Here is a 27,100-nt window from a genome sequence, read left to right as displayed (position 1 = left end):
TTATTTACTAATTTCCCGGTTCATTGACGATTGGGCTATCAGGACTTTCTTCTTCCCTGTTCATTGGGCTCAGGATGGGCCTGGATCTCTTTGAGGGAGCCCATGCACCCATCGTGTCATGCCATGTGTCCCGGGGGAAAACAGGGATAACAGTTACCCCCCAAGTCTTCATCCGTGTTTGCATGGTGGAGACTTGCCTTACTCTCCTGGATCAAATCCAAATATCCCGTGTAGGGAATTGGGTATTCGGGACTACATTAGGTTTGGAGCAAATTTTAGGTGTTGGGTTTTAGACCTCCCGGACCATTCATGTCCAGGGTGGGACTGGGCTTTGTGCCTTGCGTCCCATTTGGGTTTGAACCTCCGAGACCATGTTATGTCCGAGATGGGACTAGGTTTGTGCCTTGAGTCCCATTTGGTTTTAAACCCCCCAGACCAAGCATGTCCGGGATAGGACTAGGCATTGGGTCTTGCGTCCCATTTGGTTTTTGAATTTCCCAGACCATTCGTGTCGGGGATGGGATTGGGCTTTGTGCCTTGCGTCCCATTTGGGTTTGTACCTTCCCGGACCATGTTATGTCCGGGATGGGACTGGGCTTTGTGCCTTGCGTCCCATTTGGGTTTAAACCTCCCGGACCATGTTATGTCCGGGATGGGACTAGGTTTTGTGCCTTGTGTCCCATTTGGGTTTGTACCCTCCTGGACCATTTATGTCCGGGATGGGACTAGGCTTTGTGCCTTGCGTATCATTTGGGTTTGAACCTCTTGGACCATTTATGTCTGGGATGGGACTAGGCTTTGTGCCTTGCGTCCCATTTGGGTTTGAACCTCCCGAACCATGTATGTCCGGGATGGGACTAGACTTTGTGCCTTGCGTCCCATTTTGGTTTGTACCCTCCCGGACCATTTATGTCTGAGATGGGACTAGGCTTTGTGCCTTGCGTCCCATTTGGGTTTAAACCCTCCCGGACCATGTATGTCCGGGATGGGACTAGGCTTTGTGCCTTGCGTCCCATTTGGCTTTAAACCCCCCAGACCAAGCATGTCCGGGATGGGACTAGGCATTGGGCCTTGTATCCCATTTGGTTTTTTAACCTCCCGGACCATTCAAGCGGGGATGGGACTGGGCTTTGTGCCTTGCGTCCCTTTGGGTTTAAACTTCCCGGACCATTCATGTCCGGGATGGGATTGGGCTTTGTGCCTTGCGTCCCATTTGTTTTAAACCCCCCAAACCAAGCATGTCCGGGATGGGACTAGGCATTGGGCCTTTCGTCCCATTTAATTTTAAACCCCTCAGACCAAGCATGTCCAGGATGGGCCTAGGCATTAGGCCTTGCGTCCCATTTGGTTTTTGAACCTCTCGGACCATTCATGTCGGGGATGGGATTGGGCTTTGTGCCTTGCGTCCCATTTGGTTTTGTACCCTCCCGGACCATTTTCTGTTCAGGATGGGACTGGGCTTTGTGCCTTGCGTCCCATTTGGGTTTAAACCTTCCGGACCATGTTATGTTCGGGATAGGACTAGGCTTTGTGCCTTGCATCCCATTTGGGTTTGTACCCTCCCGAACCATTTATGTCTGGGATGGGACTAGGCTTTGTGCCTTGCGTCCCATTTGGGTTTGAACCTCCCGGACCATGTATGTCTGAGATGGGACTAGGCTTTGTGCCTTGCGTCCTATTTGGTTTTAAACCCCCATACCAAGCATGTCCGGGATGGGACTAGGAATTGGGCCTTGCATCCCATTTGGTTTTTGAACCTCCCGGACCATTCATGTTGGGGATGGGACTGGGCTTTGTACCTTGCGTCCCATTTGGGTTTAAACCTCCCGGACCATTCATGTCCGGGACGGGACTGGGCTTTGTGCCTTACGTCCCATTTGGTTTTAAACCCCCCAGACCAAGCATGTCCGGGATGGGACTAAGCATTGGGCCTTGTATCCCATTTGGTTTTTGAACCTCCCGGACCATTCATGTCGGGGATGGGACTGGGCTTTGTGCCATGCGTCCCATTTGGGTTTAAACCTCCCAAACCATTCATGTCCGGGATGAGACTGGCTTTGTGCCTTGCCTCCCATTTGGTTTTAAACCCCCCAAACCAAGCATGTCCGGGATGGGACTAAGCATTGGGCCTTGCGTCCCATTTGGTTTTTCAACCTCCCAGACCATTCATGTCGGGGATGGGACTGGGCTTTGTGCCTTGCGTCCCATTTGGGTTTTACCCTCCCGGACCATTTTGTGTCCGGGATGGGACTGGGATTTGTGCCTTGCATCCCATTTGGGTTTAAACCTCCCAGACCATGTTATGTCCGGGATGGGACTAGACTTTGTGCCTTGCATCCCATTTGGGTTTGTACTGTCCCGGACCATTTTGTGTTCGGGATGGGACTGGAGTTTGTGCCTTGAGTCCCATTTAGGTTTAAACCTCCCGGACCATGTTATGTCCGGGATGGGACTAGGCTTTGTGCCTTGCGTCCCATTTGGGTTTGTACCCTCCCGGACCATTTATGTCCGAGATGGGACTAGGCTTTGTGCCTTGCGTCCCATTTGGGTTTGAACCTCCCGTACCATGTATGTCCGGGATGGGACTAGGCTTTGTGCCTTGCGTCCCATTTGGGTTTGTACCCTCCCGGACCATTTATGTCTGGGATGGGACTAGACTTTGTGCCTTGCGTCCTATTTGGGTTTGAACCTCCCAGACCATGTATGTCGAAAATGGGACTAGGCTTTGTGCCTTGCGTCCCATTTGGTTTTAAACCCCCCAGACCACGCATGTCCGGGATGGGACTAGGTATTGGGCCTTGCGTCCCATTTGGTTTTTTAACCTCCTGGACCATTCATGTTGGGGATGGGACTGGGCTTTGTGCCTTGTGTCCCATTTGGGTTTAAACCCCCCGGACCATTCATGTCCGGAATGGGACTGGGCTTTGTGCCTTGCGTCCTATTTGGTTTTAAACCCCTCAGACCAAGCATGTCCGGGATGGGACTAGGCATTGGGCTTTGCGTCCCATTTGGTTTTTGAACCTCCCGGACCATTCATGTTGGGGATGGGACTGAGCTTTGTGCCTTGTGTCCCATTTGGGTTTGAACCTCTCGGACCATGTATGTCCGGGATGGGACTAGGCTTTGTGCCTTGAGTCCCATTTGGTTTTAAACCTCCCGGACCATTCATGTTCGAGATGGGAGTAGGCTTTGGGCCTTGTGTCCCATTTCCAAAGTAATGGGAATCGTCAGGCAGAGGGCCCTAATAAAAGGTGCATCCTCAGGTTGGTCTTGAAGGAATGGTTGATTGGGCAATGGTTCATCATTGCCTTGCTGTTGTTGGTGAGTGGGATCAAATACAGCATGCATTGTGTTCACCATTGTTGTAGATGTTCAAGATCAACTCAAGCTTTCTTCAGCTCTCAATGAAAGCACCAAAATGTTTACCGAGGTTTTCGACAACTAGAATTATAAAAGATAAGAGAGCTTAAAAAGAAAGGATTTAGAGAATGCAAGCAAGGTTTTTACGTGGTTGGGGCGTTAATGAGCCTTAGTCCAGAGTTAGTTGTATTAGATTTTAGAGAGCTTTTGACAATGGAGTTTTTTGCAAGTTTTAGCAGAGTAATTGCTTACAAGAGAAAATTTCGATCCCCTTCCCCAATGTACCATTGTTCATATTTATAGGCAAATGAGTGCACTGGGCTTGGGCCGGACTAATCTGGGCTCAATAAGGGTATAAATAGTATTTGCTCTCTAATGGAGGCTTAATACAAAGGATTGTAATATATAAAGTACATTTACCAAGGCCCATTAGGCTAGCCCAAGCGTAACCATACTTTAAGACTCCCGACAGAATGCTGCTCCAGTCTGGGTGTCGTGGGCCTCGAGGGAGATTCGGGGGACAGGATCTGTCAGAGCAGTGGCAGCACTATTTCCTAGGAACAGTGCACGTTCCATGCGTAACTTCTTGTTCATAGTTTAGGAGACCAACTTCCGTGTTTCTAGGGGACCTGTCAGCTTCAGGGAAGACCAAACTTTCCCTATCCAGACATCTTGTCCAGGTTTATTTACTAATGTCTCGGTTCATTGACAACAAGTTCTATTCATAGACTAGGGAGCTTGGCACCTATATTGGTTTCTCGTAGGATATAGGTAGATCTGGACAGGGATGTCTGGTCCGGGTTCATGTACTAATGTCCCAGTTCATTCTCAACAAGGTCTATTCCTAGACTAGTGAGCTTGGGACCTCTATTGGCATCCCAGAGGATATGGGTAGGTCGGGGACAGGGATGCCTGGTCCTGGTTCATTTACTAATGTCCCGGTTCATTCTTGACAAGGTCTATTCCCAGACTAGTGAGCTTGGCACCTATATTGGCATCCCGGAGGATATGGGTAGATCTGGACAGGGATGTCTGGTCCAGGTTCATTTACTAATGTCCCGATTCATTGACGATTGGGCTATCAGGACTTTCTTCTGCCCTGTTCATTGGGCTCTAGATGGGCTTGAATCTCTTTGAGGGAGCCCATGCACCCATCGTGTCATGCCACGTGTTCTGGGGGAAAACAGGGATAACAGGACCCAATACCCGTCTCGGGGCGAGTCAAGGGGTATTTTGGGTATTAGATATTTAATTGGTTATCGGGTTATGAAAATAAATATTTAGAGATATATTTGGAGTTAGGGTATTTAGGATGGAATATTTAGGAAATTTACCATTTTGCCCGCGGGGACGTTTTGGTACCCCGAGCCTTGGGATTAGCTTAAGTTAGATAAGCTTAGTTAAACAAAAGACAAAACAGCAGAACACTTAGAAGTTTTGGGGCTAGATCGACTCTCTCTCTCTCTCTTTTCTCTCAAGAAGCTCTTCTAAGCTAACCTTTGAACCAAGGGATTTTCAGGCTAGGTTCACAAGAAGTGGGGCTCTAAACTTGGGGATTTACTCATTTGTAGCTTTGGGTTCAACTGTTATTGAGGTAAGTTATAAATTTCATTTTCTAGCATTTAAATTTTGTGTTTCTTGGCTGGTTTTTAAGTGTTCTTGAGCTCTTAAAGTTCAAAGATTTAATTGGTGGTTTAGTGAGTTTTGGGACTAGTTTTCTGTTGGGTTTTGTTGCTGGAAGCCTATTTGAGCTGTTGTGTTGATTTAATTGTGTTGTTGGGATGATTTTGGGTTAAATTGGATGAGATTTGACTGCTGAAATGGAGGTTTTTCTGGGTTCGAAGGCCTCAGGCCGTGGCTCTGTTCTTGATGTGTCACGGCCCTCTATAACGGATGGGAGCTAGAGATGAGAGCAGGTCGCGGTGCATGTCTGCTGGTTGGGGAGGCTGGGCCTCTAGTTGGAGGCAGGCCACGACATAAGGGTATAGGATCACTGCTCTTAAGGGATTTTTGAACCCCTAAAAGGTTATGAGCGTGGAAACTCAACCTTAGGGGCTCGGGATTGTTTCCACTACTCAGTTTGGTGGAACCCGAGGTCCTGGAGGCTAGGACTTGGTCTGAAAGCCTTTGATCACTCGACATGAATAGAATCCTATTTTATGGTTGTGACTTAGGGTATCGCTAAGGACTCGGAACCGGGATCGTGCTCTAGGGTTATTCTTATTTACGCTTGCTTGGACCTAAGGTAAGAAAACTACACTTAGAACGTGTTGTATGTGATTAGGGCTTGGCCCGTTTGTTATTGTTGACGCAGTTTTTCGCCAACAATGTTTTACGAAAATTAGCTGAAATGAACTAGTGCTTAAGGATAAACCGTAATGAGAATAATCACTCTTTAAGATATTTAGAATGATATAGTAAGAGTACTCGTTCCTTTTTACGTGGTTCGGAGGTTAAAATCCCCCTAGTCCACGAGACAATATTATTGTTGTATCTCTCTTTCTATTTTTACAGAGTATTTGTATTACAGAAAGCATCCAACCCCTTGCACTACCCAGGGTCTTGGTATTTATAGGAGAATGATCTCTGGGTAGGGGTTGGGGTCATCCCGTGATCTCTTGATCCTTCACATCATATCTGTGACATTAATGATTAATATCTAAATTTTATATTGAAGTGTGGTCTAATCAATAGGTAAAGTGGGTAATGGGCCGCATGGCCTAAATCAGGTGTGTGATATCTAATCACGCACGTTTATATTGCGCATCTGGGAATTCAGGAATAAAACAGACACGTGATGACTGTTTTATACACGTTTATATTGCGTGGTCAACTTTATAAAGATCCCGGGGTACGTCAGACCTCTAGCGTACCACGAGCTTAACGTAATGTCAGCTCGTGCCTTTTGATGCCATATTACACAAATGGTTCCAGGTGGTATGTTGCTAAATGACTCATCAGCTCGAGCTATTCGTCTAGGGAATCATGTTAAATTCCCCCGGATGAAAGGTGAACACGTGGAACATCGATTATAGCCTTTTGCTAGCCAGCTGTACCCGAGCTGCCTAAAAAGATATGTGCTGATTTTCAGGGTGTACAGTTATATATTAATATGATTAGGGCTTGAGCCCCAGGATTGGTTATGTTAGACTATTGTTCTAAATGCTTGTTGATAAATGCTCAAGTGCTTATATTCGTTACATGAATTCTGGTTAGGGCATGTGGCCCCGTTATGTGTATATGTTTAGTATTGCAGAAATGGTTATTCAATGGGATTGTATGATTAGCATGAATATGTGCTTAATTATCAGGATGTGCCTATCCACATCTATTTCTTATAAGTAGGGTATGTAATCCTGGATCAGAGCTTGACTTATAAGTCAAAGACGGCAATAGCGCGATGTGTGCTGGTCGAGAGGCATTGGCCTAAACCAACAACGTACTATTACGTTGATCAACTCTAAGGTCGAAGATGAACCACGGGGGTTGGCCTAGCTCTATGGCTAGTGAGACAGAGCTAAGGGCGAGGCCCCAGGTGACTCTATGGTCACGTAGCTAGGGCATAGGCCTGAGAGTTGGCTTAAAAGCCAACGGAATAGGGCAATGGCCCCAGGTTGATCCAATGATCGTGTGTTTGAACTAAATGACATTGGCTATGAATTAATGATGTTGATTATTGTTGAATGGCTATTTGAAGTTATATTCTCTATTGTTATACATTCTGTTTTCTTGCTGAGCCTCGGCTCACGAGTGCTTTATGGTGTAGGTAAGGGAAATGGAAAGATTGTCCTGCCATGAGTTTGAAAGCTTCGGTGGCAGCGTGTACATATGCGGCTGCTTGACTATCATGGCCGGGGTTATCTCAGAGGAACTAGGGTTATAGCCCTGTTTTGTCGCTTAGGCCGGCTGATGTAACTTTTGATATGCAATTACTCCTTTAATAGTTGAGTTGTAATATTTTGGGATCCCATGTTATATAACACTTTTGGAATAAAAGTCAATGGTTCTTGACCAAAAATTTTAACCCTAACCCTTGTCACTAACCTTAGTTACACGATTTAAGCCAAATGACCTGATTAGTAGGTCTGACATAATTTTTAAGTACACAGTGTAATGGTCCTGGATTAGGTGGGCGTTACAGTTATTATGATGGACCCAAAACGGGTATGTTTTAAATATTTATAACTCGCAAGCGCACGAATCGTATATGGAATATAGTGTTCGTGTAAGCACGAGATCGAACCCAAAGGAGTTGTCTAAAATCGAAAAGAAAACTATTTTAAATCAAAAGTAATAAATTCTAACCTAGTTCCAAAGATTGATGAGAATTTGTGACAATAAAATCTAATAAGAGACAATAATAAAGAAATTTAAGACAATACATAAAAATAAATTAATATTAGAAATCAAGATGGTAACATAAGATTATTAAGGATTAGAATCCACAAAATATAAGTTCAATAATATTTATAAGTACATTGATTCCCAAGTTTTAGTGATAGTTAAAATAAATCAAACTATCATTTTCCAAATAGATTTATAATTTTAAGCACAAATTACTTCTAAAAAGATAAGGTTTTTCTTCACTTTTCAAAATTATAATTTCAAAGAATTTAGTGTAAATCAATCTAATGAAATAACAAATAAATCAATGAACATTATTTATAAGGCAAATCATAATATTTTTGTTCTAAGCATGGATGTGTACAATTTAATAACACATCTTACACAAAGAATATTATGTTTTTGCATTAATGAAGAACAAAGTGCAAATATGTGCTAACAATCCAAAATACATGATATTTAAGATGAAAGAAGATATTTGAAGAAGAAAAATCCATAAACTTTGTTACACAAAATGGGAAATCAACATACAAAATAAATACTATCTAGTTACATATTTTTCATCATCACCTTAATAATCTTAAAAAGATTCGAAACTCATAACTAGATAGCAAATACAAACTAAAAATTACAACATAAATAGGAAAATTTGGAGGATGAACCCCCAAATTTTTCCTCTAAAAATACATAGAAAATCACTAAAAAGAAGAAAAAGATGAAGAGAATTGAGAGGTTTTGAATGTGTAGAAATTATGGTATGGTAACCTCCTCTCAAATTCACCCCAAACTCCTTTATTTATAGCCAAAAAATTGTATTAAAATAATCAATTCAAATTAATTAAATTGATTAAATTAATTGAATTAATTATAATATGGCAAATAGGGGTAAATTATAGGGTGTAATAATGATGTTTTGGGGTAAAATGTGTAGAAAGTGGAGTAAAAATTGGCATTTTTGAACATAGGGGACAAGAGTACAAATTACATTTTGTTGGGCTCAATAAATGGGAAAAAGTGGCTGGCAGTGGCCTGGTTAATAGGTTGGGCGTGGTCTGTGGCATTTGGGTGCAGCTGGGAGATGAGGTGTGGAGATTTTGGGGTTGGCCGAATGGGTGCTGCCTGGAGGAGGCAGGTGAGAGGGAAATGGCTGTGCTAATGGGTGATGGCAGCAGGAAATGACTGGAGAGCTGATGGGCTTCCTTGGGCCTGGAGTTGAAACCATGGGCTTCAAGTGAGGCTTGGGCCAGAAGCTCATGTGCCATTTTTTTTCCTTTCCTCTTCAAAATTGCCAAATTCCTTCATTTTTCTTGCTTTTTCAAGAGCAAAAACATGCAACAAATTCTCTACAAAAATAAACATAAATTAAATTAAAACTAAATATTTTCAATAATAAAATATACAACAAAAGTTTCATGAAAATATTAATTAAAATTTAATTTACTTAAACATTTAAGCTCAAAATTGCATTTTTTTACTCATAACTTAACAATATTAATTTTAAATAAGTAAACTATAACATTTTACAATAATATAACTATACAAACACACAAAAATATATAAAATCAAAATAAACCCAATAAATTCAAAATTACTTTAATACTTAATAAATCAATTAAAAATTCAAGAATTAAGCAACAATTAGCACATAAAAAGTGGTAAAATAACTCTATTTTGTAGAGTTATCATATTCCTCACTACAAGAAAAAATAGTATTCATAACACTTAAAAACTGCTAACCGGGACTATTAATAACGCTTCTGAAAAAGCTAACATAGCCCCTGTTATTAAAAGTCCAATCTTTTCTATAACAGTATTTGAATGTTATGTTCGATGTTATCTTAAACTATTCAATAACACATTTTTAGTTGCTTTAATATTCAAATAATAACATTTAGATAGAGTTTTTGGTTATAAATTTGATGTTTAATCTTATACTTTTTTCATAACACTTTTCAACTGTTACATTTGATTATTTTGATAACATTTTTAGTTTGTTATATTATATAAACCATAACGATTTTTTACGCTTATAATATGTTTTTAAATCATAACATATAGTAATAAAATTTTAAATTTTATATTGATAAGTATACTTATATGGTTTTTTTTTAATTAAAAGATTTTCATTATTGTATTTTGATAAAAAAAATTCAAAATTAATCATAAAATGTAATTCTCAATAGATTGATAAACCATAAGTATTACATTAAACAATAACTAATTCAAACTATAAATGTGTCTACTTCATGAGATCTTAGTTCTAACTTAAGTTTGAAAGCATAACATAATAAAGTTTTATAATCTTGAACAATTTTTACTTCAAAAATGAAAAATAGAAACATTACAAGATACACAAAAATAAACCTTGCGTGAAACTTGCTCCATCCTTCAATTCATCATCCTTTGTGCACTTGTCTTTGTTGTGAGTCCATTTGCTTAGCTACAACAAAATTTAAATAAGTAATGCTTCAACTTAAAGTTATAGTAAACTAAAATAGTACATAAAAAAAGTTAATTGCCTAATTATAACTTTATCAGCTGGCCATGCAATTATACTACCTATAGCATCTTCTATAGTATACATAACTGTTGAAGGCCTCTACAGAAATGCATCATTCTTTGTCACAAGATCTATCCCCACTTTCATAGCACTAGGCTGAAGAGGAACATGGTGAACCTCATCCTTTGGGTCACTTGAGATAAAATAACCTTCTGCAATAATTTCTCCAGATCCAATCCAATCTAATATTTTGCATTTTGAGCCAAATGTGTGTTTCTTGACACTCTAACAATATATCAAGAAAACAAATTCAGCAGCAGTAAATGATTTTATATTGAAGATTATATGTTTTAGATTTTATCATTTTCATATAATTAGTATCATAATTACCTGAGTGGAATGAACATGAGAATTTGATTGAACATTGACATTTGATTGCTCCTCACTCTGAGTAGATGTATTCTATTTACAAGTAAGATAGAAAGACATGAATTCAACATCAAAATTAAAAAAAATACAAAAGTAAAGACTAACCAAAAAATTAAACATGAATCTTAGTTATTATTGCAATTCAGCCACATGAAAATATAGTTTCAGCATCAAAATACTTACTTGATTTTTCATTAAAGAAACAATGAGTTGCTCCATGTGTTGCATTTTGTCTTTCAAATCTTTGTATTGACCTTCTATCTTCATCAGATGGTCATCTCTTTCTGACACAATTTGCAACTTTGACTGAGTAACTCCTCTTCCAAAAGCTCTCATGTATGTATTTTTTTCAGGACCAAGGACTTTTGTGAGGATGTCTTCATTAACACTTGTAGTTGAAGACATAGCAGGATCCTTCTTATATTCTTCAACCAAATCCTTCAAAAATAAATAGTATCAATAAATGTATTCAAACAAATGAGTAAGTTAAAACTAAAGTCACATGATTTTGAAAGGGCAAGGTGTATACAAAAGCTTCAGCCACTTCTGAATTTACTGGTTCGCCATTTTTCTTCTTATGTGCTTTGGTCCAAACATCAACTCTAGAAGGTGGTGTTTTGGTTTCACTATGGTTCATCTATGAAAATAAGAAAATAAGTTAAAAAAATATCTAAACCAAATTCTATAATAAAACAATTGTAAATATGTTTGGATTTGCCAATTCATCAATCAATCTTGCATAACCTTTCCGACTACAAGTGTGGGGTAGTTGCTTTGTCCGTATTTTTCTAAATTTCTCACTTGTAGCCTAAGAATATAAAGTTAATAGAGACATTTAACTATAAATTTTAATCATAAATATATTTGGTTATAAGATGTTAAGAATAAAATACCTTAAACTCAACACTATTTTTTTCCTTAACAAAACTTTTCCACTCATTCATGGATTTAATATTATCATGCTTTAGTTTCAATCTTGCTTCTTCATTTGGTGCCTTTGTTATTTTAGTAACTAGCCTTGATTTTGAAGCTCTCCAAAGATCTGCCATACTTTTGAATATATAGTTCTTTTGCAAATCTTTGTCAACCTTATATCTTGCCTAGTAAAAATAATAATAGGTTAGTATTAATGTAAATGAATTTCAACAAATTTCATGTTCAATGCATAAAACCTAAATATATATACCTGAATAGATTTCCATAAGACCTCTTTCATTCCTAGAGGAATCTTCCTCCAATCTTTTATCGTTACTGGTACAATTTCTCTAACAAGTGCACCCAAAAATGAAGACAAAGATATTGATGTTACACCTATTGGTTGTCCCTTTGAGTTAAACTTAACTTCCAAACAACCATCACTGTCTATTGCAATAGACTTCATTTTACTAGGGCCTCTAGTTCTCTTTTGGGTAATAGGTGCAACAACTTCTTCAGGTAGTTCTTGTTCGTCTGGCAAGTTTTCAACAATTGTTTCATTTGGGTTTTCTGGGATTTGTAGGCGTTGTGATTTTCTTGTGGCTATTGGTAAGATGGCATGGTCATTTGAAGGACTAATTTCTACTTCAACCACTCTTTTAATAGATCCCCTAGTGGCTGTCATTGAAGCTAAGAATGGAGAAATTAGGTCATTAGTAGGTGGTCTCACTATTTTTTCAAGAGAGTCTATTGGTTGTTCAACCTCAAATAGATTTTTAAGAGATCTCCTTGTCACAAGGGAGATGGGTATTTCTTCTTCATCAGAAGAGTCATTTCTTACAATCATTCTACGTGTCTTTTTCTTTGGAGACACATCCTTAGTATATCTCTCTTCAACAACCTTATCCATTTCCAAATTTAGTCTAAAGCTCTTCCTCTTTTCATTGAGGAGTTTAACTAATTTTCCTGTAGGTATGTGTTTTGGCCTCTTTCCTTTTGTAGATGGAGGTGACATATCTTGTACTTGGCAAACTCTTTGACTAGTTTCTGATCAACCGTTTCTATAATTAGTACAAATTTTGATGAGTTACAAAAATCATATATAACAACATATTATCAATTATCACAAAAAAAAAAACTTATAATAAAAGTCAGAAAGAAAGAAATAAACAGTCATTCTTGGCATCATCACACATATTATCAACAAATATGTATTTTCTCACCAACTACCACTCATTTTTATTTGTTTAGGTTCAATCACCGGTAATAGATACCCAAACAAATAATCACTGATAATAGATAGTTTATATGATTAGTTTTAATTGCTTCAAATATTATTATGAGATCAGTTAAATTTGGTATTCCACTACTATCTACTGAAAAAAGCTTGTAACATGCTCCCCTATAAACCAAAATTATTTAATTTAAATATGCTTAAATTGGAATAGATGATATCCAATTTATTTTAACTAAAAGTTGTCATTTGTTACAAAAATGCACGTCTAGAGAGTACAAAGTAGAAATTTAATTAACTAAATAAAAATGAAAAAGAAGTATGCATAAGCAAACCATCCAAAAGCATAGCAAAGTGTATTAATATATCTATTAGAAGACATTAACTACATCTACACCTTAAGCTTAAATAGAAATTAATGTGATCATTTAAATGTTTGATTATTATTTATTTTTGGGCGTGTTGTCTTCTTCACATACATATTTTAGTGTGTTTGTGACTATTTTGTTTCTGAATTTATAGTGACTATTTTTCATGTTTATGAATTTATACATATAAATTGGTTATATAACTATGAAAATAGATGAGATTAAATTTTATCAGTAAATTGAACAATTTTTTCTAAAATATATATATATAAAAAAGTTTATCATATACTAGCCACTGCCAGCAAAAAATAAATAAATAAATAAAAGACATATGTTTTCAAGAGTTCTTCGCTAAAAAGTCACAAATAAGAAACAACCAATTAATGAGCTGAAGTATAATCTGAAATTTCCATTGATTACAACTTTAAATGTCAAGTGCAACATCTTCTACAATTTACAAAAAACACAACAATAATCAAACTAATATACCCTCACAATCATCTCTAATATATTGTTCATCTTCCACTACATTATATAACCTAGATTCAGTAACTTCAGACATTATAGGCATGAATTCTTGCTCATCATAATTTTCCATGTCATAAAAACCTCTAGGGGGTGCCCTAATCACCACATACCAATTGGAAGAATCACGTTCTCTTGAGTAGAAGACATGTTTAGCTTGTGAGGCTAAAATAAAAGGGTCTCTACCAACAGACCATTGACTTTGGTGTAGATTAACTAGAGTAAGACTATCCTCCACCCTAACACCGTTAGGGACATTTGCCCAATCACATTTGAAAATTGGAATCTGAACTATATAGTAATCTAACAAGATTATCTCCCTTATAACCCCATTGTATGAAACTAAATTAGGAACTTGAGATACATCTTTGGCACTAGATCTACACATAGTTGTAGCTTCAATTGAGACACCACTATTCTGTGTGGACTTCTCAATGTCATGTATATGGAATCTTTGACCATTGATAATATATCCACTGTAAGAAGCAACATGTTTTCTGGGTCCATATGCTAGCCATTTCAACAGATCAGTTCCATCACAAGTTGAGGAATGCATAGGAACCTATACAAATAATAATATGACATTGTTAATTTTCTTAATGATATTTAAAACAACTGATATGAACCAGTTAGTTTGCATTAATTTACCTTTTCCTTCATCCATGTTGAAAAAGTTTGTATATGTTTCTTCCAAAGTAATCCACTATTTCTCTCATATATTTTGTTTGTTTTTTTTCAACTCCTCTAGGTGAATCCTAATTTATAGGACCAATGAGTTAGTATTACTACATTTTTAATATAAAAAATAATAATTTCTAATATCAAACACTTACTCTAGAAAAGGCTCCACAACAGATGTATTTAACAGAATGTATCGATGTGCAATTTCTAACAACTCATCTGTCAATATAATTTCTTTCCTCCTAGAAATTAGACGACCTTCAAGTATCACATCATTTGACCACTCTTCATTTCGACCTACTTTTTGTGTTTAGTTCAATTGAATGGTCAGTGAATTCATTACAAAAGCTCACACACTCATCTGCAAGATAACACTCTGCAATACAACCTTCAGGCCTTGCTCGATTTCTGACATAATCTTTCAATATCTTCATGCGTCTATTAATCACACAATTGCTCATCATTAATAGAATGTTCACATAAACTAATAAGAATAAACAAAACAATTAAGTCTTAGTGATTCACCTCTCAAATGGATACATCCATCGAAATTGGACTGGTCCACATAGTCGTGCTTCTCGTCCGATATGAACCACTAAGTGAATCATGACATCAACAAATGATGGTGGAAAGAATCTCTCTAGTAAGCATAAAGTTTCAATAACATCATTTTCTAATGCCATTATGCTTTCTGTATCAAGAACACGTTGACATATTCGATTAAAGAACGTGCATAATCTTATTATAGCATCTCTTGGACCCAATGGCATCAATCCTTTTATAGCCACCGGTAGTAATTGTTGCATCAAAATGTGGCAATAGTGTGACTTAAGGCCCATGAGCTTGCATTGTTCCATTGAAACACAATTTCGAATATTTGAGCTATATCCATCAGGTACTTTCAATGAGAACAACCTTTTACAAAATAATTCTTTCTCAAGCTTTGATAGTGTGTGTAAAGTTGCAGGAAGATAGGTTCTAGTCCCCTTCTCTTGTGGGTGTAATGCACTCCTAATACCCATATGTTGCAAATCCAAGCGAGCTTTTAGTCCATCTTTACTTTTTCCAGCAACATCTAGCAATGTATTACAGATGCTTTCACAAATATTTTTCTCTATGTGCATCACATCCAAATTGTGACGAACATACAATTCCTAAAAAATTGCAAAAGAAATAACTAATGAAATTCCTCCAAAAACAATAATTTACACAAAAAATTTTTAGAGTAGTAAGAATGTGCTAACCTTCCAATAAGGTAACTGAAAAAATATGGATCGCTTTTTCCACATTTATTTTGAATCATTTTGTTTCCTTTTCTTTGAAGTGGATTTTCCCCAAACATTCACAAAATCTTAAAGGTGTTCAGCAATTGTAGTCCCATTCATGATTCTTGGCGGATTTCCATGCTCTTCTTCTCCATCAAACCAACTTCTTTTACTCTGAAATGGATGGTCTTCTTTAAGAAATTTTCGATGACCTCGATATGAAAACTTCCCACTATGTTTTAGCCACTCTAAATGAGTACCTGTAGAGTCCAAAGAACTTTACTTAGCTAAGTTAGATAGTAGTATAATAGTAATAATAGTATTATCTTTATGACTATGGATTTTTGGTTCAGACCGGGATTTATTTGGACACTCATAGTAACACTTGTAGATTTTCTAAGTTTAACCTATAGTTTAAGAATATTAATTTTAACCTAAGGTTTGATTAATATGACTGATATTGAGGGTAATATTTATTATATTATAAGGTTTAGATAAGACCCAATAAGTAATAGCACATGTCATGTGTATGTTTAATAATGATTAAGTATTTTGAGGAATAAATTTATTAAGGTTAAAATTTGAATATCCTAGGGTCAGTCAGCAGCTTTGAAAACGTTTGAGGGCTTAGTCAAGGCTGTTTACTCAATTCAAATTAAGCTAAAATTGTGCAATTTCGTGTTTAATTATTCAGCGTATGCCGATATATCACAGCTATAGGGGTGACATATCGCAGTACGGGGATACGAAAAACACGAAACGTCGCACGATTGCCTCGGGCATACTGGCCCAGGTAATATATCGCCTACAGGGGGTGATATAGCGCCTCCTTCAAGACATTTTGAAACATTTTGAAAATGTTCTCCATTCAAATCTTCAACCTCTTGATAAGTCCAGCATCTTTCTGAACGAGTCTTCAGCCTCTGCTGAACGATAATTCAAATGTTTTTCACTTAAAAAGCCATTATTTTTATTCAAGTTAAATGAAGATCTTTTCATTCCTAAACTCTATAAATAGGACCTTGTACCCAGCCATTTATTCATCTATTAAGCTAAGTTCAGAGGCTGCAAGTTGCTAGGTTATTGTGAGAGTGTAAACACTTGGGTCGGGAATTATAAAGCTTGATCACTATAAGCTTACCAAACACTTGGGAAGTAAGGTTTTATAGCATTTTGGTTCAAGGTTTAGATTGACTATAGAAGCATTCAAGGTATTCCACACTCTAGTTCAATTGGTATTATTTTCTTCAAGTTCTCATAGTCTTCTACTCAACATCCTAACTCTATTCTTTATTCTTGGTTAGGAAATCTAAGATCTTGCACATAAGTTTTTGGTAAGTATATTCTTGATGGTATAGTTCTTTCATCACTTTCATCTCATTCTCTTTAGGAGTGTTCCAAAGTCCCAAATCAGTTCTCATATCCCGGTAATTTTGGTAAGGAAAATAGGATAGGATTGATGTGTTATATGATTTTATATGCTATCTTATGATTATGTGTTATGTAATATGCTATGTTAAGTATGTTTGTAGACTTGGGCATATGACCTATACAACTAACAAGCCCCAATAAATTATGGGCATATGACTTGCTTAGCTAGCAAGCCCCACTAATCTAATGGGCATATGACTTGTTTAGTTTATGGGACCCCAAGTAATAATGGCCATTATAGTATGTATGTGACATAAGTGTTATGATATGTTTTATGTTACATTATGAAATTTATGTATATGGTTTATGTGTTAGATTTTCCTTGTTGGGCATTAGGCTCACTCCTTTTATGTTAAATGTGCAGGAAAATAGCTTTAGTGGCGGGAAAGGTTCTTGGAAGCTTGGGGAATGTGTATTGAGGTGGAATGGATTCAAAGAGCCGAGAGTTTCGATTCGAGGATGAAGTCTTTACTTATGGTTTTATGTGTATTTTTCCGCACTTATTTATGTAATCTCTTTTATTTACAATTACGTTATGTTTTTATTTTAAAACAATGGGATCTCATATCCTACTTTGAGTTTTATGTAAGTTTAACATTTGTTTTTACAAGTTTCTAATAAAGTTATGATCATTTCACTTGTAAGTTTTATTAAGGATTAGTGTCTATGTATAGTTTTCGTTAATGGTCCAAAGTCTAGAGTAGATGGGTCTTTACGGTACCATAACCACATAGGGGACAACTGAAACATCCCTTATTTTTACAACCAGCAAGGTTCTCGATGCTGGAAAATCTTGGATTGTCCACATCAAAATAGCCTGCAACTTGAAATTTGTATTATCCAATGCATCATGAGCATCAACACCCTCATTCCATAATAATTTCAAGTCCTCTACGAGGGTTTCTAAGTATATATCAATATCATTCCCAGGTTGTTTAGGTCCTGGAATTAACATTGATAATAAAATATTCTCTTGTTTCATGCACAACCATGGGGGTAAGTTGTACATGACCAACAATACAGGCCAAACACTATACTTAGAACTTAAATTACTAAATGGGTTAAATCCATCTGTGGAAAGTCCAAGTCTAATATTTCTCTCTTCATTTGAAAATGATGGCCATTTATCATTGACTAGCTCCCATGCTGCTGAATCCACTGGGTGACGCATTATTCCATTGCAACTTTTATTGTTGTGATGCCATCTTAATTCCTTTGAAATTCTTTGAGACATGAACATCCGTTTCAACCTAGGGATTATAGGAAAGTACCTTAAAACTTTTGCTGGGACACCATGTTGAACCTTTTTAGTCAGCTTATCTGACATCCAACGTGAAGTTCCACATGTTGGACATTCTTGCAAGTTTTCTTTATCTTTTCTAAACAAACAGCAATCATTAACACACGCATGAATCTTTTCATATCCTAAATCAAATAATCGAAGAAATTTTCGAACCTCGTACATAGACTTGGGGATCATATTATCTAAAGGAAGCATATCATTCAAAAGTCTTAACAATTCATCAAAACTTTTGTCACACCATCCATTGGTAGTTTTAAGCTTATACAATGCAACAATTGACGATAACTTAGTATATTTAGTGCATTGTGGATATAATGGAGTGTCTGCATCTTCTATTTTTTCCATAAAAGTGTCATCATGACTGTAATGACCCACTACTCTAGACTTTTGGACCATTAACGAAACTATACATACAATCCTTAATAGAACTCACATTTGCAAAAAGACCATAATTTTATTAAGTAACTTGTAAAAATAAGAGTTACTTACAAAATAAATACCAAGAAGGATATGGGATCCCATTGTCTTTAAAACAAAACATGATTTAAAATAAAAAGACATTACATAAATAGTGCGGAAAATACATGTAAAAAGACATAAAAAGAAACTACATCCTCGAATCGAAATAACGCTCAGCTCCTTGACTCCATTCACCATCGATACACATTCTCTAAGCGTCCACGAATCTTATCGCCTCTTAAAGCTATTTTCCTGCACATAAAACAAAAAGGAATGAGCCTAATGCCCAGCAAGGAAAATCTAACACATAGTCATAAACATAATTACATAAGAAACATAAAGACTTAACATAATACATATAACATACACTTATTATAATGGCCATTATTACTTGGGGTCCCATAGACTAAACAAGTCATATGCCCATGGGGTTAGTGGGGTCCTACTAGCTAAGTAGGTCATATGCCCATAACCCATTTGGGGTCTTGTTAGTCATATGGGTCATATGCCCAAGCCTACAAACATACACATATACATATCATAACACATTTGATAACATAAAACATAAGATAACATAAACATATAACATATTGATTCTAGCCTAATTTCCTTACCAAAGTTACCGGGATATGTGGACAGTGTTGGGACTTTGGAACACTCCTAATAACCATAATGAACAAGAGTGAGTCTAAAGAAGGAAAAGAGATGAAAAGGAATGGGAAGGCTAAACCATTTGAGAAACATGCTTACCGAAACTTATGTGCTCAAGAACTTAGATTTCCTAACCAAAATAAGAATGAGGTTATGAAACTGAATAGAAGGCTATGAGAAAGAAAATAACATAAAACAATGAGCTAGAGTTTTGGTTTACCTCAAAGACTTGAAAGACCAATCTACACCACAACCGAAATACTATAGAACCTCACTTCCCAAAGTGTTTGATAAGCTTATGATTTTTAAGCTTATGATTTTCCCAAACCAGGTGTTTACACTCTCACACTCACTTAACACTAGCAGCTTCTGAACTTAGAGCAAAAGGTGAATAATGGCTGGGTACTAGGTTTCATTTATAGAGTTTGGGAATGAAAGTATCTTGATTTTACTTGAATAAAAATAATGGCTTTTTAGGTGAAAATAATTTGAATAATCGTTCAGCAGAGGCTGAAGACTCGTTCAAAAGATGCTGGACTTATGAAGGAGTTTGAATGGCTGAAAGGAAAAGAATTCAAAAATGTTTGAAAACATGCTGGAGGAGGCGATATATCGCCCCCTGTAGGTGATATATCGCCTGGGCCAGTATGCCCGAGGCGACCGTGCATCGTCTCGTGTTTTCTGTATCAACGTGCTGCGATATATCGCCCCCTATAGCTGCGATATATCGGCATACGCTGAATATTTAAACACGAAATTACACATTTTTAGCTAAGTTTGAATGGGGTAAACAGTCCTTGACTAAGCCCTCAACGTATTCAAAGCTGCTGACTGACCTTAAAGTATTCAAATTTTACCCTTATTTAATTTAATCTTCAAAAATACTTAATCCTTAATTACCCATTCATAACATGTGCTTAAAATCCTATTGGTTGATATCTAAACCTTATAATATAACAAATAGTATCCTTAATATCAGTCATATAATCAAACCTTAGGTAATACTTAATATTCTTAAACTATAGGTTAAACTTAGAAAATTTATAAGTACTACTATGAGTGTCCAAATAATTCCCGGTCTGAACCAAAAATCCACAGTAACAAAGATAATACTATACATACTATAATACTACTATCTAACTAGCTAAGTAAAGTTCTTGGACTCTACAATGACCTTCTAGATGACTTTCAAAATCACAACCATCAATATTTGTAGCCCTAAACAAGTTGTAAGAATCAAAGGTTTCCATTGTCTCTACATCATCATCTCTTGATAATTCTTCCCCATGATGAAACCAGATTTTGTATGTTGGATCAATCCCATAAATGACTAATTGTTCATACAAAATGTTAATACATTGATGACTTAAGTTTCGACAAACTTTGCATGGACACAATAACTTTTCTGGATAACCAGCCAGCTTTTCTGACATTTCTACAAAATTCTTAGCGACTGCTCTATACTCATCTGAGGCTCTACAATTCAAAGACAAGTTCATATTTATAATATATTAGTAACAAATACAGTAAGTTACAAATTTTACTAAGCTAGCACTAATTAAATCCCTAATTCTTATTACCTATTGAAGCGTAGCCAATTTTTATCCAACATGATCACCAACTTAGTTGTCCTGTTCTAACCAACAAAAAGCAAAATTTTGATAAGTCTATGTAATGGTAAATACAAAATTGTATCAACCAAAATATACTATATGATTTGATTTTTAAAATTACTTGATTTTGAGTTCAGAAATGAATTTAAGCTGTTTATTTAGTCTTATTGCTAAACTTGAGATAATTCTGGCATTTCCAATCCTCATCTCAAAGAAATATTATATATATTTATATTTATATATATATTTGAATAAGAGGATTTCATTGAAGGCTAATTAACATTGACCACCTTGCTACTAATAGTAAGAATTGTGTTAAGGTTTGAGCTTACTAAATGGGTTAAGGTTTGAGCTTTTGCTGGGGCTTTAGCTATGGGTTTTGATGGAGCTTGGGCTGGAGAGTGAGCTTGCATGAGCCTGAAGGTATCCATGACCAGGAATTTTTTTGTTCTATTGTCAATTGATTATATGCTAAAACCTTGAATTAGTGCAGCTCTGATGGTATACATTTCTATATTGGAGCAACAAGCAAAGTATGTGGATGCTTTGGAAATTCTCACTGGGAATTTAGGATCTCTGTTAATGATTGAAGTTGATAAACTACGTATACAGGTACTTTAGAAGATTTATTTGCATTGTTTGATGTTTTTGGCTTGTCACCTACTCATGAACTCGTGAATATTGGTTATTACATTACATCTTATGAAGCATATTACATTAAATATTTCATGTTTTTAGGATTAAGAGTTTTATCTTTGTATTATTAGGATAGTTTCAGAGTTAAGATTGTGTAAAGACCTAACAATAACATTGTAAGACTTGTTTCAAGAATAATCAGACTTATTCGGATTCTCTCTCTAACTTGTCTCTTTCTCTCACTTCTCCTCTATCTTCCTTTATCTGTCTCTGCTACATTATTTTCACTTCAAAATTTAACTTATTTGTGCTAGCTTGGTATATGATACTCAACAACCTTATTTGCTATCCTTACCAACTTGTGAACTTTGACTTCAAGTTGACAGGGAAGGCTACTTGCTAGGGCGGGTGATTACAGTGCTGCTGCTGATATTTTTCAGAAAATCTTAGAGCTAAGGTATGTTAGTAAAAAAATAAAAACTTTACAGCAGAAGAATATGTTAGTATTATTCATTGGCAATTGATGGCAATTCTTTGCTAGCTATTTCATTGCCTAGGCGTTCACAAATTATGCCAATTTCGAGAGTATTTATGGCATTGCTTTTGGGTTTTATTTTTCTATATATTATATATATTTATATTCGTCAGGATGCTTGATTTGATGCATTACTAACATTAACATATTATCATTCAACTTTATAACTGAGTTTTAGCTTTGTAAACTGATTAAAAAAAATTCCCAGTGATGGACCATGTATTTACAATATGTAGAATTTGGGAGATTAGCACCAGAATAGTATATGATTAATATTTTTTTTTTAAAAAAAGAAAAAAATTCTGCATCATTTTCTCTTATGAGATATCTCAGGGAAAGAGTAAATTATTATACAATTAATCATATTCTGCAATTTTGTTACAAATTACTTGTTTGTTTGTTATGATGCTTTTAACATATTTTTCATCAACTACTGAACTATTTTGTTCCTTCACTCGTTAAGTTGATCCTCTAATCTTTTATAGGTGTATACAAAAGGGATACTACTGTTTATAGAGGTTTCAAACTCATTAAAGGAAGTTAAATCCCAATTTGAAGGCATGTCTTTGGATCTTCAAGGTTCTATAAAAGAATTTTCGGATATTGAGGATATGTTAAAGCAGGAAAGATCAGAATTTGAGGTCAGCACTTAGATAATCAGCTAACAATTTCCCTTTTCTTGTGTATGCACATCTTATAGTAATCAGGAACTTTTGTGATAAGTTTGGGTTTCGCATGGTTATTATGTTGCATTTAGTCTTAAATGCTTTCATACCTGGGAAGTTTTTTTTCGAGGAGCTTTGGTTTCCCAAGATTTGTTGTGCAGTTTGTTAGTTTTAAGGTTATTTATTCATTTTTAAATAGAAACTAAACTTTGTATGAATCAATGGGATAAAATACAAAGTAAAAGAAACATGTTAATTTCTTTAGTTCTTTTCTTTACTTTCCATAAAAATAAAATAAAAAGGAACATGTTAACTTCTTTAGTTCTTTTCTTTATTTTCAATGTATGCATTTGTTTTTCATATGCTAGAACTAATTTTTTTGGTATTCTACAAGACTTGCACTTAATATATAAATTTTAAACAGGAAAATATCCAGAGAATTTTCTCATAAATAGTACTTTTGTTAATGGGATGTTACTCTTTCTTTTGTATTTGGTCTTTGATGTATATATTCAAACTAAAAAATTTTATGTAGTGGCCTTGCACTAAAAAATGTTTTACATTTTATTACCCAAGTTTTTGAATTGCAAGAAGCTATTTCTATAATTATTCTAATACATTTCCCCACATGGGTTTGGATTCTACTTTCAAATTTCTATGGTTTTTGAAGTTTATTAGATATACATCAAATAACTAACAGAAAATCAGAAAACATTCCAGCCATATTTATTAACCAACCATAATCAATTCAAAATATTCAAACAACACACAAGTTTTCTTCCTTATCTCGCCGCAGCACACAAATTTCTCAGAACCTACTTCACTAATACACATAAGTTCTCAACCTTTCGTTATCACCGCAGCACACAATAATAATAATCTCAGAACCTACTTCACTATGGATGAATATCTAAGATATTCAAACTCCTCTAACATTTGCAAAATATTTTAACAAAAATAAAAGAGAACATACCTCTTGCAAACTGCTGCAAATAAAGTTCCCTCCAATTTGAAATCCAATGAAGCCACTAAAATGAAAGCAAAATTACATACCAATTAATAAACTATCAACATCATTCAACCTTTAATTAGGAGTCATCATTAAAAAAAATTACAACTCTTACAACCAAGAAACTATCCAAACCCACTATAGAGTCCTTGGAAACTAGAGCTCACAAAATAAAAAGAACAACAAAACTCTTAAATACAACGACAAGAGGCAGCAAAAGCAGCAGAAAAACTAATAGCAAAGGCCAACAATAATGCAACAGTTTGAAATAAAACCAACAATAAAAAGAAAAGCAGACACAACACACATAGAAAGAACAAAAAACCAAAAACAGTTTGTATTCCAATTTAAAAGGATGAAAAAAATCAGATTTATTATCAATACAAATAAGGGAAATGATAAATCCATGAAAGTTTGTTCTATCTTGAGCATTTTCTCTACAATAATGAATACCTTGAAAGTGAAAAAATAGCCAAATGAACCAAACCTAGCTGAGATGAAAATATGAGATCCCTTTATAAATGCCTCAGTTCCCTAAAGTTGCTTGTCTTCTTTTCTGAATTTCTGAAAGAGTTAAAGAAATTTAGAAACTTGTGTAGAGAACCCAATAAATCAAAAAGTCATGTCACAATTATCTCATATTGAAAGAACAACATGCTTATAAGATCAAAATAAAAATTACATGAACAAAGACATAGATATTATTTACATACTCAAATGATCATTGATTAAAAAAATATCAACATTCTTGTGCTACTAAAACCTCATACCATAGACAATAAAACATGTACATGTTTGTATATAGATAGTATTCTTTTGATATATCAGATATGGCGACTGGATTATACACGGTGGCACCATTGTTGAGTAGATTTCAGGTATGATGGCATGATAATTAATTATATAACGAAATGCATGGTTTAGATTTGTGTTGTTTGATTCAAATTTGCATAACTTTTTATATTTTTATGACAAAAAATGCTTGTAATTAATTAAAGTTGTGAAAACTAGACTAGGCACTGAAAATGATATACAAGACTTCAAAAGATAAAAACCAAATATGGCAAGAAAATTTAGTTGCTAGCTGTAATGTGTGAGAAAATTGGTAAAACAAGCACAAGTTTTTATTTATTTGGAACCTAGAATTGGCTTTGAAAATTAAAACATCACTTACCTTAATTAATTATAATTTAACTAATGTAAAAACAAGTTTTATGGACTTGACTCAACTATATGTTAGCTTCGTTTCATGAGTGTGCCATATTATATTAGAACCAAATTAGTAGATGCCTAGTCAAGTAGGAAAAACAATTTTTCACATTATGCTAATTGTCTTAGAGATCAAATATGAAAAATCCATCAAGGTTATGTTTATACTTTACTTGTAGGGAAAAAGTTCAGGTCTTACTTTCAATTTCAGTATATATGGTTTTTAGTTTTTCTCATATTCTTCTGTCTTTATCTTCTTCACTGATCTAGATTTCTCTACAATAACTTCAGACATTGGGAATTGTATGGGAGAGGTTTAATAACATAGGTTCTTCATATGTTTCAAATCGTATTAAGAAATACAATCATATAAAGGGAAGCCAAACTAACATCATGCAGAAACATGGTACAAACTGTCAAGGTGTCAATTTACATATATGTATGCAACCAAATGCTTATAAGATAGCATCTTCTTTTCAATACATAATTAGCAAAACATGCTAATTCAACCATGTACGGAATCTAGCAGAAGTAATAAATATCACTTGACCTCACACATTGGAACCAATTATAAGTCTAGTTACCAACCAATATATCAGAAAAGATATCATATATTTACCCTTATATCACGTAATACAGAACAACAAATTAGATGGTTGTTGACCTCCTTCTACGTCCTACTGCAAATGAAGAAAAGCAGATTGAGTATTGACAGAAGAAACCATGCAACCAATAATTACGGAAAAGAAAATTCCCTTCCCACTGAATATAACAGAAAGATGGTTATATAATAGCAAGCATGGGCATGATAGCAACTACCAAGCCCAACAGTATGGTCCAATGAACATTTATAGCTGCCTTTTGTTGTTGTTGTTGTTGCTGTTCAGCTCAGCCCTTTATAGTTTAGCTATTTCAAGTTTATGGCCAATTTTTTTTCCCTTTCCTTTTCTCATGTACATAGTTATTAATAAAATTCATTTTATGATAAGATGTGTAGGTGTTCTTGGTTATCTATGATGCTATACTATCATTCCATGTTAAAAACAAAACGACCCCACTAAATTGTACTTTACACCTAAACCCCAGTTTGTTTATTTTCTCTTTATTTTATTTCCATCATCATTATTATCATAAGCTAGAGATTAAAGTGGTTATATCATATTCCTGAAGAGGGTAGTTAACTAATTGAAAAGATGCTGATTTTTTAAGGCTAAGTATATGAGAATTTTTAAAATACTTTGGTTTAAAGCTAAACCATTGAACATAACAATATCTTATAATATAGTTATCTTTTCTTTTCTTCTCCTTAACTATTCTCCATTATAGCTAATCAAGCATTAGTTTAGATTCATTATAATCACTCCTATACATATCCAAATCCAATAAACTTTGTTCCAATGGATGGGACAAGGTGACACGCGGAATCTTCAGGCACACACATACAATATATATGTACACACATACAATATATATGTACATATCTACAACCAAAAGGATTAATAAGCCTACTGATCAATAATTACTTACAATAAATGCTTTGTTTTTTTTTAATAAATAAATAAATAATACTTTGGTTCCAAAATGGTTAATGGGATATAATGGTAAGCACAATAAAGACTAGTTAATAATATCAAAGAAAAAGCTTTTCTTTCTTAAATCTTCATAGCTGTTTCTCTTGACTTAAAATATTGTAAAATTGTATATCAATCAAGTTTCTATCAAAGATGGGTTTTTATCAAATCAACTACAGCTATAAAAAAGAAAAGGAGAGGAGCAAAAGTAAGCAAATCAACTACAACATTCAGCCAACAATTTGTATTATCAGGGATAAATCATATGGTATTATTACGGATAATTATGTTCTACATACTCCTAACGAGACAAGAAAAAGAATATCAAATTATTCTTTTACATGGTATCAGGCCAACTCTAGGAATACTCATCTAGGGCTGGAGAAATGACAATATA

At 35.3% G+C, this 27,100-nt stretch overlaps 2 long non-coding RNA genes across 3 annotated transcripts; one reads left to right on the top strand and one right to left on the bottom strand.

The window, feature by feature from the left end:
- Window positions 1-12,363: 12,363 nt before the first annotated feature.
- Window positions 12,364-24,651, bottom strand: LOC133793832 (uncharacterized). Of its 2 annotated transcripts, none has more exons than XR_009874977.1 (3): window positions 24,377-24,651; window positions 23,888-23,942; window positions 12,364-12,609 (listed from the first exon to the last, which is right to left on the bottom strand). It is a non-coding gene; the product is annotated as an uncharacterized LOC133793832 (long non-coding RNA). The 2 variants fall into 2 exon arrangements; XR_009874976.1 differs by having other exon boundaries at window positions 12,364-12,595.
- Window positions 21,483-22,171, top strand: LOC133793831 (uncharacterized). Its single transcript, XR_009874975.1, has 3 exons — window positions 21,483-21,501; window positions 21,572-21,690; window positions 22,101-22,171. It is a non-coding gene; the product is annotated as an uncharacterized LOC133793831 (long non-coding RNA).
- Window positions 24,652-27,100: the final 2,449 nt, after the last annotated feature.

Source organism: Humulus lupulus, chromosome 8, assembly GCF_963169125.1.
Source record: "Humulus lupulus chromosome 8, drHumLupu1.1, whole genome shotgun sequence".
NCBI classification, from domain to species: Eukaryota; Viridiplantae; Streptophyta; class Magnoliopsida; order Rosales; family Cannabaceae; genus Humulus; species Humulus lupulus.
This window is presented reverse-complemented; position numbering and strand designations above follow the sequence as displayed.